The sequence below is a fragment of the Heterocephalus glaber genome, unplaced genomic scaffold (assembly GCF_053883595.1).
Source record: "Heterocephalus glaber isolate CG9 unplaced genomic scaffold, H.glaber_assembly_v1.0 deba00001613, whole genome shotgun sequence".
Classification (NCBI taxonomy): Eukaryota; Metazoa; Chordata; class Mammalia; order Rodentia; family Bathyergidae; genus Heterocephalus; species Heterocephalus glaber.
The window spans coordinates 39,992,399-40,008,568 of record NW_028258384.1 but is presented as its reverse complement, the minus strand read 5'-3'; the positions used below and the strand labels follow the sequence as shown (position 1 = coordinate 40,008,568).

Below are 16,170 nucleotides of genomic sequence, written 5' to 3'. Positions count from 1 at the left end.
GTGGAATACTTTTTTATTAGAGTATTAGGGAATCACCTAAGTTACTGTACAAGAGAGAATTAAATAAACTGTCATTGTGTAATCAGACACTCTATACAGCATGTCTCTTTGTTAACCTGTATGCAGAAGTCCTTATATCATAGATCTAAAACCATTAGTTTTTTTTTAATTAAGAGATATGACTTGTTCTTGCTTGATAAATTATAAATATGTGTCCCCATCTCCCTCAAATATTCTGAACTGAGCATCTTCTGAAACACAAAAAAACAAAACAAAAACTTGAAACTAAGTTCTCTTCAGGCGAGACATGTTGCTTAGATTTGATATGCTCTGTATCATAGCATTTGGAGAAACCCAGTACCAAACACAGTAATATAAACAGGAAAAAAATTAAGTAATTTCTAGGAGCACCCAATGGGATTAGGGATAAATATGGAATCAAAAAGTGCAAAAGGAACGCAGCATAAAAGAGAATAACCCCCAAAGATGAGACTATCCCTTGTGAACCTAAAGCTCAGGCAAAAAGAAAAGAAATGAGGTTGAAAGCTTATCTGGAGACAACTCTCCTCTGGTATTGTGACTGGAGTTAGTAGGATGAATAATAGTGATTCATAATAAGGAAAAGCATTAATAAGTCTAAAAATAATGATTCAAAGAATGACTCCATATCTATAGTTTTTTGGCAAGATTTCAGAGGGACAACATTTTTCATTTTAAAATCATCAGTAACTCATATAGAGAAATGATTTATGAACTTTAACACTGATGAAGGACACAAAAATATAGAGGATAATTTTAGAGTTGTTTATTAACATTTACACTACTGAGATAAGGGCTTTCCTTAACTTATGGGTTATTGTTTCATAAGGTATTCAGACTCAATTATAGGTATATTTATTGTCCCATATTATTCAACAGTCCCCATAGCTGAGCACTGAGATTAACATAGCTTAGTTTCTCAATGTATATGCTGAGACTATAATAGAAAATCAACTGATACCAGGTGACTCTCTTATGTTTAGCAATGACCATGGAAGCTCAGAATCATCCAATTCCACTGCAACCTAGATCAACTGTAGCAGTAGTAAATTATTATACTAATTTAAAGAAGAAAAGAACTAACGGCAACTACCACTGTGAATTCACAAATATTAATGGACTGAAAACACCAACACAAAAGCATAATAGCACAAACACATTAAAAACTGGACAAAAGTTCTAGTGGCTTGTAATATTGTTCCAATGGTATATATATCATACACATAGATAATTCATGTGCAAAGGTAAAAACACATGTATGTACATACCAGTTATAGATATTTATATCCATACACACATGTATGAATTTTATCTGCATGAATATGTGTGCATGAGTATACTATCTACATGTAACACAGATACCCATCATTCTGTAAACTCTGCACTTAGGTCTGTCTTCTCCAAATCTGACATATTGTAAAATTTTCCTTAAAATCAAGTTTAAATGACAGTAACCTTTTAGGAGGACTTACTTGGCATAAACCATTTCCTGTACTGGTGATTAAATTATGGAAAGTACAACTAATTCTTTTAGAATATTAATGCTAAGAGCACCTTTCAAGGTCACTAAATCTACTCTCTACAATTTTTAATAAGGAGACACAAACAAATGAGGAGAAATCACTTTTCCAGTTCTCACATCAGCGAGGCTAGGATTAAAACACAAATTGCCCAACACCCTGTTCTGTGCTCTTTTCATAAGTCAAAAATGCCCTAAAAGCATTCTGTTGTTTTCTTGCTCTTCATTAGCACCACTAAGGGATTCTTCTCAGGCTGTGCTAAGTGCAAAGCCACCTGCAACATCTGCTTTGCTTTGATTTTTACCTGCAAACTCTGAATGTTGATGTAAGAACTTAGGAGTTAGAGGGATGGATATAGTTCAATCTGTAGATAACCTGGAAATGACTATAATAAAAATTATTCTGTATTTTTCAAGCTTACAAACATGATGTTAAGTACCTGAGATGAGGGAAAATGTGGAATAATGGGAGAAAATCTAGCATGTCCTTTAAATCAATCATAAGGAACATTTTTCATCACACTGTTTTCTGTCATCCTAAGTGGGTGTGGGTCTTGTTGTAGTGGTGTGTTGTTTAGTAAAATGAGCAAACTTATCCTCAGCTAAAATGAATTTATGCCCTGATTATTTTTTAAAATTTTATAATGGATGTGTGAAAAATAAAATAAAAACTGTATTCATAAATTCATAATACTTCTGACAACAGATCTATTGGCAAGGCTGCTCCATAATGTTAAGATGGGAGATGGGGGGGGTGGGCAGTAAGGAGGAGGAAGAGGAGGAGGAAGAAAGAGTAGCAGGAAAGAGGAGGTGGAGGAATGGAAGGAGAAGGAGGAAGGGAAATTCACATTACCCAGGTCTTTGCTTGGAAAGAATGTGCGTAATGACATCGGTGATAGTGACAGACTGCTGACGATATCATTCTAAACCTCTGTATTGCCTGAGAAGCAGAATAACCAGCCACACCATCACCCTGAATTTATTCCCATGAGGACGCTCAGGCAGAATATTTTCTGCCTATGAAAACAAGAACTAGCAGTGAGGAAAGGGAAACTCTTCCTTCCAGGAGTGCCCTTTGTTTTTCTCTCTCCTTTCATTGTCCCTGTCATACATTTTTCAAGGACGAATAGGAAAGACCCTGCTTGTCACTGCTAGCCCACCTGGGGCTCTTCTTCACTGGCAAGGCCACCTGCAGCTGCTTCCAGAACCTGCCCTGTGGGTACTTGGATTTCTCCCCTTTCCACTTAATGACCGTGAGCACCATCTTAGCCCTCTTCAACTCTTTCACCTTCGTCTCCTTCACAGCTTTGTATTGTACTAAAATGATGTTGATGTTGCCCCAAGAGGCCATATTTTCTAGGCTAGCCTTGAATTCCAGGAGGGCTTGGGTTTCCTGGTGCACGTAATTGGGGCTTAGGACAACCAGGAGGCGTCTGCTTTTCTGAATGAAGCTCAAGGTCTCGTCTGTGACAATTCCCCCAGGCATACTATCTCGATCAAAGATGCACAGCTTGTATCCAAATTCATTCTCCAAAACTCCGCAGAGGGTCAGTAAGACGAATTCTTCTTCAGCATTTCTTGTGTAAGATACATAAATATCATACTCTTTCCCATCTAGAATGGTTTCATCTGTTCCAAAATGAGCCCGATGAAAGAGAACCATCTCCAGCGAGTAAACGTGGTAAACAACAATAAGAATTACCACCAGCAGGACTGTGGCTCTAAAACCACATGCCAATTCCACTGTTTATCTTGGTGCTTTCTGTTTCACCATGGCTGCTTTGTCAACCTCTCCTTTGGCATTTTTAGCATGACAGACATAGTTGCGCCTGAGATCCTCAGGGGTTACTTTCTTGATGCTTAAGACCTGAGTTCTTGTTTCATCTTCCGTTTTAGAATAACTTGTACTTTCACTAATGGTTATGTCAACAGTGATGTCATCAGGCTTTTTTCCATCAATGGTCCACCAAACCTCATTGTGAGAGTCCATGATAAAACTAAAATAGACTGTACAAGGGATGAGTAGCTCCTCTCCTGGTTCTTTCTCCTAGATCACATGATCACCGGGGGAATAAATTTTGGGGGGCGATGCATCTTTTGGAGAGCCTACCACCTTTACAGTCACACTCCTGGTGAGATGAAAGATGTGTCCATTTTCTGGATATGTAACAACACAGGTGTAATTTCCATTATTTGAAGTAAAGGGAATGAAAAAGCTCAAGTTCATACCATCAGGCAGTACATTATGAAAATTCTTTATTAAATTACAATCCATATACCAAGTGACATTTGGTTTGACAGTGGAAGGAAAATAGCCATCAACATTTGGACAAGTGATCTTCTGAATACCATCTTCTACGTACAATTTTTCCACTAGGAGTTTCATAGGGGATTTGAAACAGCTGTCTTTTTGAACAACTTCCAGGGGGAATGCAACTTTGCTGCAATATGTAGTATTTCTCAACATGCAGGTATGGTTTCCTGTGTCATTGAGGAGGGTAGGCCGGAACCAGAGCACATCCTTCTCCTTATTAATACGGTTTTCAGGGAGCCGGAAGTTAATTGGCTCCTCAAGGTCCCGGTCCTGCCTAGTCCAATACCAGATCAGAGTGAGGCCAGCTGAATGGGCTGTGCTATAGTTAAACTTCAAGGAGTGTTCAAAGAGTGGGCACTTGATTCGAACGGGTTCATCTTCAAATACTTGGATCTGTCTCATGGTATCGAGTCCCCAGTCATCGCAGCGTTCCGAGGCATCACTTTGCAGGATCCCAAAGAAGTAGATACTCAGGACACACCATAGAATTCCCATCCTTTCCGGGGAAGCCAATCAGGCGCAGCCAGGCGGCGGGACAGGCGGACAGTTGCCGGGAGCTGCTCCTCTCCGTGCCCCTGGCCGAGGCACGTCCTGGAGTCCTGGATCCAGGCTGTCTCCCCTCCCAGCCCTTAATTCAGTGTTTTTGAAAAAAAAAAATTCAGTGTTTTTGCACTGAGTTACATCACCAGCCTTTTTGACGTTTTATTTTGCGACAGAATTTCACTAAGTGGCTAAGCTGGACTCAAATTTGCAGTCTTCCTGGCTCAGTCTCCCAGAGTAATAGAATTACAGGCATTTGCCCCTATGCCAAGCTGAAAATAAACATCTTCAAAACTTAAAAATAGCAACAAATGTGTCATTCTAGGGAACATACATGAAAGCCAATATTTTTTATGTGATTCCAGGATACTTAACTCTAGAAAACTTAATAACTTCAGGATTTCTCATAGTGAAATCTAGGGAGTCTCTCAAAAATACTAACTCCTATGTATGCAGGGGGGAAATAACATTCATTGAAGAGGTCAGCCAAGCAGCTTACAAATGTAAAGACATAGAAAGCTTCCTGCAAGGCCAAATCTCTATTATAGAGTCCACTGGCTAGACTCACATCAAGTCAATAGTAGGCCCAGAATAAGAAACCATCAGTGCAGAAATATCTTGACCTTTCTAGTTTGTCCTGAATGCTTACATTAGTAAAGCTGAGGTGGTCATTTTCTATGAAAAGATAACAATAGCTTCCTCTCTTTAAAAAAGGAAAGGAAAGAAAGTAATTGAACAACAAAAGTTCTGAACACCACTAAAAATATACTAGAATTGAGGCTTCCATGATAAAATCTACCTGACAATTTTATTTCTTGATGATGTTTGGCTTTTAAATCTTTTGTGGGAAGCTCACCAAGTTTATTTTCTATTTTTTCTTTTTAATTTTTCTTAATTTTATTAATTAATTTTATTGGTACATTTTAGGTATACAATATGCTGACATTCATTATTGGGAATTTGTACCTTTACATAATACATCTTGATTCTTATTTTTTCCACATTCTCCTGCCCTCCCTTCAACCCCTCTACCCCTCCCTATTTGCAAAGACTTTGTTTCCATTTTTTCCTTTTTTTATATTTATTCCTTTCCCTTCTTTCTTTTCCCCTACCCCTCTCACTTCCCTTTCCCTCTTGGACCTTTTCTTCCTATTTCACATTATCTATTATACATTTGGATCCTTATTTACACTTTCAGTTTCTCACACCAGAGAAACTATTCAGTATTTACACATGTGTATCCTATTGATTTCAATGAAGAATATGGCCTCAGTCTGCATCAGTTTAGCTATAAATGTCTCTGGTTTCTCATTCTTTATAGCTGAGTGGTACTCCATTTTATAAAAAAAAATGTAACACATTTGTGTTATCCAGTCTCCAGTTGATTGGCAATTGGGCTGTTTCCAAGTTTTAGCTATTACAAACTGTGCTATATCACCAAGTTAATTTTCCATAACAGAATGTTTTTTAAAATTTTTAAATTTAATTTTGATTTTTTGAGACAAGACCTTGCTGTGTAGTTCAGGCTGGCCTTGAACTCACTATGTAGCCCAGGCTGGCCTCAAACTTGTGGTGATCTTCCAAGTTCTGGGATTACAAGCATGCACCACCATGTCTGGCCCCATAATAGAATATTTTTAATGAGGCCTTTCTTTTCTCCTATATGGAAACATTGGGAATCCCCCACCCTTCAACAAAAGTGGGGGAAAACAAATGATGTTAAGAAATACCAAAGGGGAAACAACGGGTTTGTACTCAAGTGACTCAATAAATCCTGCACTTGTTTATTCTGAGTTGTATATTGAAAGGCCAAGTTTTATAAACATTGTTTGGAGTAAGAATGAGAGCACTTGAAAACTGAACATTAAGCAATCCCATAAAGAGGAAAATCAGATTATATGCCTCAAAGATCCACTGATCTTCTGAGAAACATGAAGAAAAGCTGATGCCAGTTGCAGTTAAAGGTATACCCCATCTATGAATCAAAATTATGTTTGTCATCTTACTCTGGGCTAAAATGGAATCTCTGAAGGAACAGCTGTTGCTTTGGATAATGATCTGCATTTTGCTGATGTCTAGCCAATCTCTGGACAGATGACCTTCAGCACAATTACCTCACTAATCAGCAGGATTCATCATGATTATTTGCTGTCATTCAGCTCTCTACTTTCACAAAACTCTATTATTAGATTTATTTCTATCAAAGACCTTCAGACATAAAGCCAGCTATGGCCATCATAAATGTTTGCATTTATGGGAACATCCTGGTCTGTAATTTGTAGGAATCAGTGAGAACTAGAATTTGTTTTATGGTATGATGATATGAAAGTGAGAGTGTGTGTCACTAGTAGAGATGTAACGTCAGCAGCTAGGCACATTGCTAATTACCAGGCTTGTGCTAGGTGTCCCCTGTGGACAGTGTTCCCAGATATTACCTTCAAGTAATTTCGTAGAAGATCCAAGAATAACCTTGGAACTTAGGCACTTAGATATGGGCAACAAGGCTCATTCTGAATGAGTATTATGCTTGTTCAGAGGACCCAACATTCAGAGAATTTGGTTACAAATCAAATTTTATACTTTTTATTTTCTGGCCCAGTAGAAATACTTCTAACACTTCCCATTAGTCTTAACTGCAGCTTACTCTGAATTTCAAGTTGCAGGGCACTAATGACAAGAAAAAGAAGGCTGAAAGAGTCAATAGTTCTCTAAGCCTGGCTCCATTTCAGTGACAAGAAACATCACAGATTCTTGGAAAAGACTTCAAATAGGTGATGTGCCATCTCATTTGTCCCAGGTGGTTACATAGGGGAGAAAAATAGTGAGAAGTTTTAGAGAAGTGTCTCATGAATGTATAAACAGGACCCTTTCATGTTCTACATATCTCCTGCTGGAAGGAGGTCAGCTCCACCCCTGGATAAATATAGGATTTCCTACCTAGTTTATTTGATTTACAGGTGAAAGAATACATATCTTAATATCACATACATAACTTCTAGAAAAATCTTCAAGCTCCCTTTCTCATTCCATATGAGAGAAACACCAAAAGACCCGAAAATAACTGTGCAATGTACAGGAAGGGGGTGCAAAAATAAGGGCTCTGATGCAAATGCAGAAGAGGAGTTTTTACTAATACCAGGCAAAATAGACTTTAGTGAACAAGTGTTATAAAATACAAAAAAGGCATATAATGTAAAAGTGTTAATTCACCAAGAATATATAGCAAGTATAAATATTTTTGTACCATACCTCATATCTCCTAAATATATGAAGTAACCTTTGAAAGAATTGAAGAAGTATAAAGCAGCATAACATCAGTAGGAGGCTTAAATACCCCATTTTCAATAATGGATGGGATAATCCTAAAGGAGAACAATAGGGAACAAAGGACTTGATCAACACTATAGGCCAATTGGACCTAACTGACATTAACAAACCTCTTCACACAACAATGGGAGAATATGCATAATTCTCAAGTGTACATAGAACATTTTCTAGGATAGATCACATATTAGGCTACAAATTAAGTCTTAACAAATTCAAGAAAATTAAAATCATACTAAATCTCTTTTCTGATATAATGTAATAAAATAGAAATCAATAGCAAAAGGAAAAGTAGAAAATTCTTAAATATATGGAAATCGAACCATACATTCAAAAACAACTAATGGGTCAAGGAAGTCACAAGAAATGATCTTGCCACAGATGAAGATGATAACACAAAATACCAAGATTATGGGTGTAAGAAAAAGAAACCTAAAGTGGTCCATTTTCAAGATGAAATAGTTAAACTCTGAGTGGAAAATTACTGACCATTTTCTTACTGCTTGAAAAAGTTCACACATTCGGAGGGCCTCTGGACAGGCAGAACTTTGAGGGAAAGAAAAATAATAGGTAAGGGAGCCTTTTTAGAAGGTAAGTCTGAGTAGAGAAAAGGAGAATAAAGGCACATTTTTTCTAGCTAGGGGTAAAAGTAGAAACATGGTAATCACAGTGTGGTGCAATTTTGCATGAAACATCTTCTTGGGAAGTCCCAAAGTGAGGGATAGACAATATTAAAAAGAAATCCAGGGGAAAATAAGGACCAAGATATATCATGTAAAGGTACAAATTCCCAGTGATGAATGTTATCATATTGTATACCTAAAATGTACCAATAAACTTAATGAATGAATAAAAAAAATACAAACTCAAATTGGGAAGGGGACCAGGGAACTTATAGGCATCATTCAGGAAGGTTGTACCTTCCATAGTTGTCAGCCAATGAGAAAATGGGGGAAGAGACCTGCATGATAGGGATTATAAATTGCTTAGTATGACTGCCTTGTGTGTTCCTGTCCATCAGACACCCAGGATTATGTCTTAGTTATACTTCTTGTTGCTGAGATGAACTATCTGACAGCCACAAGCAAAAGGGAGGACAGATTTATTTTAGCTCACAGGTTGAGTTTTCAGTTCATATTTGGCTGGTTCCAAAGCAGAAGAGCATGGCAGAGGGGCATCACAGAAGAGAAACAGTTCATGGCATGGCAGGCAGAAGGCAGCAAACAACTAGCCTGCATTTCCTTAATTTCATCCAGGCCACAAACCTTTTGAGTGGTGCCACTTATACCCAGGATGGGGCTTCTGTCTTCAGTAAATCCATTCAGCCACACTCAGAATTATACTAATTCCAATCAGTGGACTAATTTATCACACATCCTTAATCTCAGTATCACACACCCTAGATCAGGCCAGTTCCAGAAAGCCCCACCTATGAGTGCATAAGGCTTTGGTAAGGGGAACATCTAGATACTAGCCATAAGACCCCACCTTACAAATCAACATTTCTCCTCTTATGAACTTAGTGGGAAGAGCTCATTGGTTGAATTCAGAATGCAGTACAAATAGGACTATGAGAATGCTTTCAAATTTATGTTCTGGCAACTGTGTGGGGTTTTTCTGTTGTTTTGTTTCTTTCTCTTTCTTTCTTTTCCCTTTCTTTTCCTTTCTTTTCTTTCCTCCTTCTAAAAAGTATAGATATGGGAAGTGTCTATATATGTGAAAAGGAAAGTAAGAATTAACCAGTGCTTCAATCTAAATACTATCTTTCATGGGCAAGTCAGGATAACCCTCACCACTATTACATATAAGAAATTCAAACACAAACTAGCTATACACATATTAACAGGTTCCAAAATTCACTGAACTTCTCTCAGTCTCAAATTATACTTCCCTTCCACCATATCCCTTTTTCTATTCCCACAAATATTCTCTCAATCCTCCTCTCCACCAGCCCTCCATTTCAGTTATAAAAATATCAACAAAATTTTATCTCCTTTCTTTCATTTGTTTTTATCTCTTTTTTCTCCTTTCTGACAAACCACTTTCATTTTTCTCTTGCTTTCTTGTTAATGCTATAGACTTATAACCAATAAGAGTCAAAAGGGGGAGGCCGAGAATTTAGCTCAGTGGTTCCGGCGCCTGCCTCACAAGCGCAAGGTCCCGAGTTTGATCCCTGGTACCAAAAAAAAAAAAAAAAAAAAAAAAAAAGAGTCAAAAGGGGGAAACAGAGAAGAGCTTTGGGGTCTTGTATTTTTACTCTTTAACTTACCTTTAGAGAAAAACCATCCTTTTAAAATATTCTATCTTAAATGGGTCCCAAGTTCATAAAATATAACCTGAAGTTGATGTTTTGGGGACACACATTGAGTTATTCATAGTCATATAAAATCTATGACATGCCTTTAAAATTTCCCATGCTGCACCTGGTGGTACATACCTATAATACCAGCACTCAGGATTCTAAGGCAGGAAGATCACCTAGGATCAGCCTAGTCTATGTAGTGAGTTCAAGGCCAGTGTGAACTATATAGTGAGACACCATCTTAAAAAAAAAAAAGGAAATATTTCCCTTGTGTACTTTGGAAAGAGATAGAAGGAGGAAACAGCAAAAAGAGTGAAAAAACAAGATTCTTCCCTGAGGTCAGGTAGTCTGAGCTGCCTGCCTCATTCCCAGCTTTCACCACACATGGTGGCAGGAGGACCCAAACTGGGATCAGGTCACTTGTGCAGCCTGCCCAAACTGGGCTCTTGCCATGCACAGCAGTGGGGGCGCAAACTGGAATAGGCCACATGTGCAACCCAAACAACATTGCATGTGTTGTCCCCTCAAGCCAACATCAGGTCACATGCACAGGCTGCCTAGTTCTGGGGTCATGTTGTGTGTGCAGCCTGCTCCATTTTCCAGAAACAGAACTACCCAGCCGGGCAGCTCTGCTCTATTATCCCACAGTCAGAGCTGTGATTGGCAGCTCTGCCCTGTTTTTTGTAATGGACTAGTCTAGGTGTTTCTACTAGTAATGCAGGAATCTGTTACTCATATAGCTATTCCAACCTTTATCAACAGAGAAGGGAAGCAATAAAAGGAGTTTTACACAAGAGTTGGGTTTTACCCAAAAGTTTACGTCAAAGATTTTTTTTTTTGATACCAGGTATCGAACTCAGGACTTTGTACTTGTGAGGCAGGTGGCAGAACCACTGAGCTAAATCCCTGGCCCAAAGATCTTTATTTCTAGGGACACACAAGGAACTAACAGAAAGTTTGAAAAGTCTGGACCCCCTATCGAGGTCCTGAGTCACGCGGAAGACGCCAAATCACCCCACTGCAGTCAGGCAGGTCTGCCCACACCCTACCGAGGTCCCCAGTCCTGCAGAAAGAACACATGCCGAATCAGCCCGCTGCAGACAGGCAGCCACCTGATTCCACATTACCAAGGCGCAGAGGACACCAGACCACCAGACCAAGGTACTGAGTCCCAATGTTCCCGGCCCAGAGATAGGGGCTTCTGAGCCATCATCCCACTGCTCCTGGTCCAGAGGAAGGGGCTTCCTGGTCACCATCCCTCCCGCTGCTCCCAGCCCAGAGGAAAGGGCTTTTGGGCCACCTTCTGTCCTGCTGCTCCTGGCCCAGAGGAAGGGGCTACCAGGCCACCATCCCTCCAGCTGCTTCCAGCCCACAGGAAAGGGCTTTTGGATCACAATCCGTACCGCTGCTCCCGGCCCTGTCCCACCTCACCCAGCTCAGAGGAGGTAATCCAGGCAGGCGCTAACAGCCCCCCGCCCCAGTCGAAATGAGAAAACAAATAAATAAGTCTCAAAACCAGACTTCCAGATCACCTACAGCAACCCCAAAGGGAAATGAGATGGAACCCTCTGATACTCAACCACCTGGACCCACTGAACTGGCAACAAAACAGGATCTGGAAAAAATGAAATCAGAAATAATTTCTCAGATAAAAGGAGAAATTGTGCCCTTAGTGCAAGACATGATTAATAAATCTAGAGAGGAGCTGAGGAACATGATGGAATCCCAACATAAGAAACAAATGGAATCCATAAAACAGATGCAAATAGATTTCCAGGACATGAAAAACTCCATTGAAAGTCTACACAGCAGAATGAGCCAATGTGAGGACAGAATTTCAGATATAGAAGATAAGATTGCAATTAGTGACCGGAAAAAGAAAAATTGCTTCAAAATTATAAGGGAACATGAGAAATCAATCCAGCAGCTGCTAGATGATGCAAAAAAGAATAACATAAGACTGATTGGGCTCAATGAAGAAACAGGAGAGAGTGTAGATGACATAAAAAATCTCTTCACAGAAATAATGGCAGAAAACTTCCCAAGCAGGGGAAAAGAGCTTGATATACAGATAAGTGAGGCATATAGGACTCCAAATAGCCTTGATCAAAAAAAATCTACACATAGGCATATAATTGTTAAGATTCCAGAAACACAACAGAAGAACAAAGTTCTCCAAGCAGTCAGAGAAAAGAAACAAATCACATACAAAGGAAAGCCCATCAGAATCACAGCAGACTTCTCAACACAAACCATCAAGGCAAGAAGAGCTTGGAGTGACATACAGAAAGCCCTAAAAGAAAACAGCCTCCAACCCAGATTGATGCACCCTGCAAAACTATCTTTCAAAATGGATGGAGAAATAAGATACTTTCGTGACAAAGAGCACCTTAGGAACTTCGTGACTACCAAACCAGCACTCCAAAAATTTTACACAATAGCCTAGGAACAGAGATTGGGATCACAACCCCAGGAAGCAAAGCAGAATGAACCCATCTGGCATGACAAGAAACTAAATGTAAAGGGGGAGAACCCAACAAAAAGAAAAAGTCATGGCAATGACAAGTCAATACATTTCAGTTATAACCATCAACGTTAATGGTCTCAATTCACCAATCAAAAGAAATAGACTGGTAGAATGTGTCAAGAAGCAAAATCCAACAATACCCTGCATATAAAAAACACACTTAATTCAAAAGGAAACTCACAGACTGAAAGTTAAAGGGTGGAAAACAATACTGCATCATCTAGATCAACTAGACTAAAAATAAGGAATGAAATACTAGAACTCAATCGAACTCTTGAACCAATGAATTTAAGAGATGTTTACAGAGTCTTCGACCCCACAAAATCAGAATACACATTCTTCTCAGCTGCACATGGGTCATTCTCCAAAATAGACCACATACTCACACATAGAACATGTTTAAGTAAGTGCAAAGCAATTGAAGTTATCCCCTGTATATTATCAGACCATACTGCGATGAAATTGGAGATCCATAGCAAAAGAAACTCAAAAAATTTCATAAACAGGTGGAAATTGAACAACATACTTCTGAATAACCAATATGTCACAGAGGAAATTAAAGAAGAAATCAGACAGTTCCTTCAATTAAATGACAATGACAATACAACATATCAGAATCTATGGGACACAATGAAAGCATTCTTATGAGGGAAATTCATAGCAGTGAATACGCATATTAGGAAAACAGAATGAGCCCAATTAAACAACCTGATGCTGAACCTCAAGCTTCTAGAAAAAGAAGAGCAGGACAACCCCAAAGCTCATACAAGGGAAGAAATTATAAAGATCAGAGGAGAAATCAATGCAATGGAGACTAAGAGAACAATACAAAAAATCAATGAAGCCAAGAGTTGGTTCTTTGAAAGAATCAACAAAATTGATAAACCTTTAGCCAACCTTGTCAGAAAAAGGAAAGGAAAGGCCCAAATCCATGCAATTAGGAATGAAAAGGGTGAAACTACAACAGACCCAGCAGAAATTGAGAGGATCATCAATACTTACTTCCAGAACCTATAGGCCAATAAGATGGACAACACAGAAGAAATGGGCAGATTCCTAGATACATATGAATTACCAAAGTTGAATGAAGAAGACATAAATATTCTTAACAACCCAATATCAACCAATGAAATTGAAAATGTAATTAAAAACTTATGAACTAAGAAAAGCCCGGGCCCTGATGTCTTCACTGCTGAATTCTACAAGACATTTAGAGAGGAACTGCTGCCACTAGTGTTTAAACTCGTCAATGAAATTGAAAGGGAAGCAGTACTCCCAAATTCATTCCTGGAAGCAAGCATCACCTTGATCCCCAAAGCAGAGAAAGACCCAACTGAAAAAGAGAACTATAGGCCAATCTCACTAATGAACATAGATGCAAAAATCCTTAATAAGATACTGGCAAACAGAATGCAGAAGATCATCAAGAAGATCATACACCCTGATCAAATGGGATTCATCCCAGGGATCCAGGGATGGTTCAATATAGGAAAATCAATCAATGTAATACACTATATCAATAGAGCCAAGGACAAAAACCATATGATTATCTCCATAGATGCAGAAAAAGCATTTGACAAAATCCAACATGCATTTATGATAAAAACCCTACACAAAATTGGAATAGATGGTCTCTACCTCAAACTGATAGAAGCCATCTATGAAAAACCAACAGCCAATATCATACTAAATGGTCAAAAACTGAAATCCTTCACACTAAAATCAGGAACAAGACAAGGATGTCCACTATCACCACTCTTGTTCAATATAGTTCTGGAAACATTTGCCATGGCAATTAGACAAGAGAAAGAAATAAAAGGAATAAAGATAGGAAATGAAGAAGTCAAATCGTCATTATTTGCAGATGACATGATACTCTATAGAGAAGACCCCAAGAACTCCACCAAAAGTCTTCTAGACTTAATAACCAAATTCAGTCAAGTAGCTGGTTACAAGGTCAACACACAAAAATCAATAGCTTTCCTCTACACCAATGACAGACTCACTGAGACAGAAATAGGGCAAATAATTCCTTTCACAATAGCATCCAAAAAACTGAAATACCTAGGAATCATCCTAACGAAAGAAATCAAAGACCTCTTCTCTGAAAACTATGGCACTCTGAAAAGAGAGATTGAAGATGATATCAGAAAATGGACAGACATCCCCTGCTTCTGGGTAGGAAAGATTAATATAGTGAAAATGGCCATACTTCCAAAACTGCTATATAGATTTAATGCAATTCCAATTGAGATCCCAGCAGCATACTTCATAGACCTTGAGAAAACAATCCAGAAATTCATTTGGAACAAGAAGAGACCCAGAATAGCAAAAGTGATTCTAGGTAACAGAGACATGGCAGGGGGTATCAAAATCCCCAACCTGCAACTATACTACAAAGCTACTGTGAGAAAAACAGCATAGTACTGGCAAAGAAACAGACCTGAGGACCAGTGGAACAGATTAGAAGATGCAGAAACAAAGCCAGACACACTCAGCCATCTCATCTTTGACAGAGGAGCCAAATACCCTCACTGGAGGAAAGATAGCCTCTTTAATAAATGGTACTGGAAAAATTGGGCTTCAACTTGCCAAAGATTAAAACTAGACCTGTATCTCTCACCATGCACTAAACTAAAATCAAAATGGATTAAAGATCTAAATATTAAAATAGAAACTGTGAACCCGTTGGAACAGAGGTTAGATAGAACCCTGGAAGACATCGGTGTAGGAAAAGATTTTATGAACAAAACCTCAGTTTCCCATGAACTAGCACAAACAATCAACAAATGGGATCTCTTCTTATTAAAAAGCTTCTGCCCAGCAAGAGAAACCACCAGCAGTGTGAAGAGACAATCCACAATGTGGGAAAAAAACCTCCACCTGCTCTTCCTTAGACAAAGGTCTACTATCTCGAATCTATAAAGAACTTAAAAAGATCAGACCTCCCAAATTTGAAGACCCAATCCAAAAATGGGCATCTGAAATGAACAGACATTTCTCAGACAAAGAAGTAGAAATAGCAAATAAATACATGAAAAAATGTTTAGCATCACTGGTCATTTGAGAGATGCAAATGAAAACAATGCTGAGATTCCACTTCACTCCAGAAAGAATGGCTGTTGAAATCAACCAATAACAAATGCTGGTGGGGCTGTGGGGAAAGAGGAACCCTGCTCCGCTGCAGGTGGGAGTGTAGACTGGTGCAAGCACTGTGGAAATCAGTATGGAGATACCTCAAAGAACTAGGACTGGAAATCCCATTTGATCCCAGTATTCCCCTGCTGGGTATCTTCCCCAAAGAATTAAAATAGTCATACCACAGTGATATATGTGCACCTGTGTTCATAGCAGCACAGTTTGTAATAGCTAAAACTTGGAAACAGCCCAAATGCCCATCAACTGGAGATTGGATAAAGAAAATATGTTTTTTTCATAAAATGCAGTACTACTCAGCCATAAAAAATGAGAAATTAGAGACATTTATAGCTAAGTGGATGCACATTGAGGCAATACTCTTAAGTGAAATAAATAGGCCACACATGTGTAAATACTGAATAGTTTCTCTGGTGTGAGAAACTGAAAGTGTAAATAAGGACTAAATG

General features: G+C 38.7%; 1 pseudogene; it reads right to left on the bottom strand.

Moving 5' to 3' along the window:
- Positions 1-2,602: 2,602 nt before the first annotated feature.
- LOC101707066 (interleukin-1 receptor accessory protein pseudogene) lies at positions 2,603-4,455 on the bottom strand (annotated as a pseudogene).
- Positions 4,456-16,170: the final 11,715 nt, after the last annotated feature.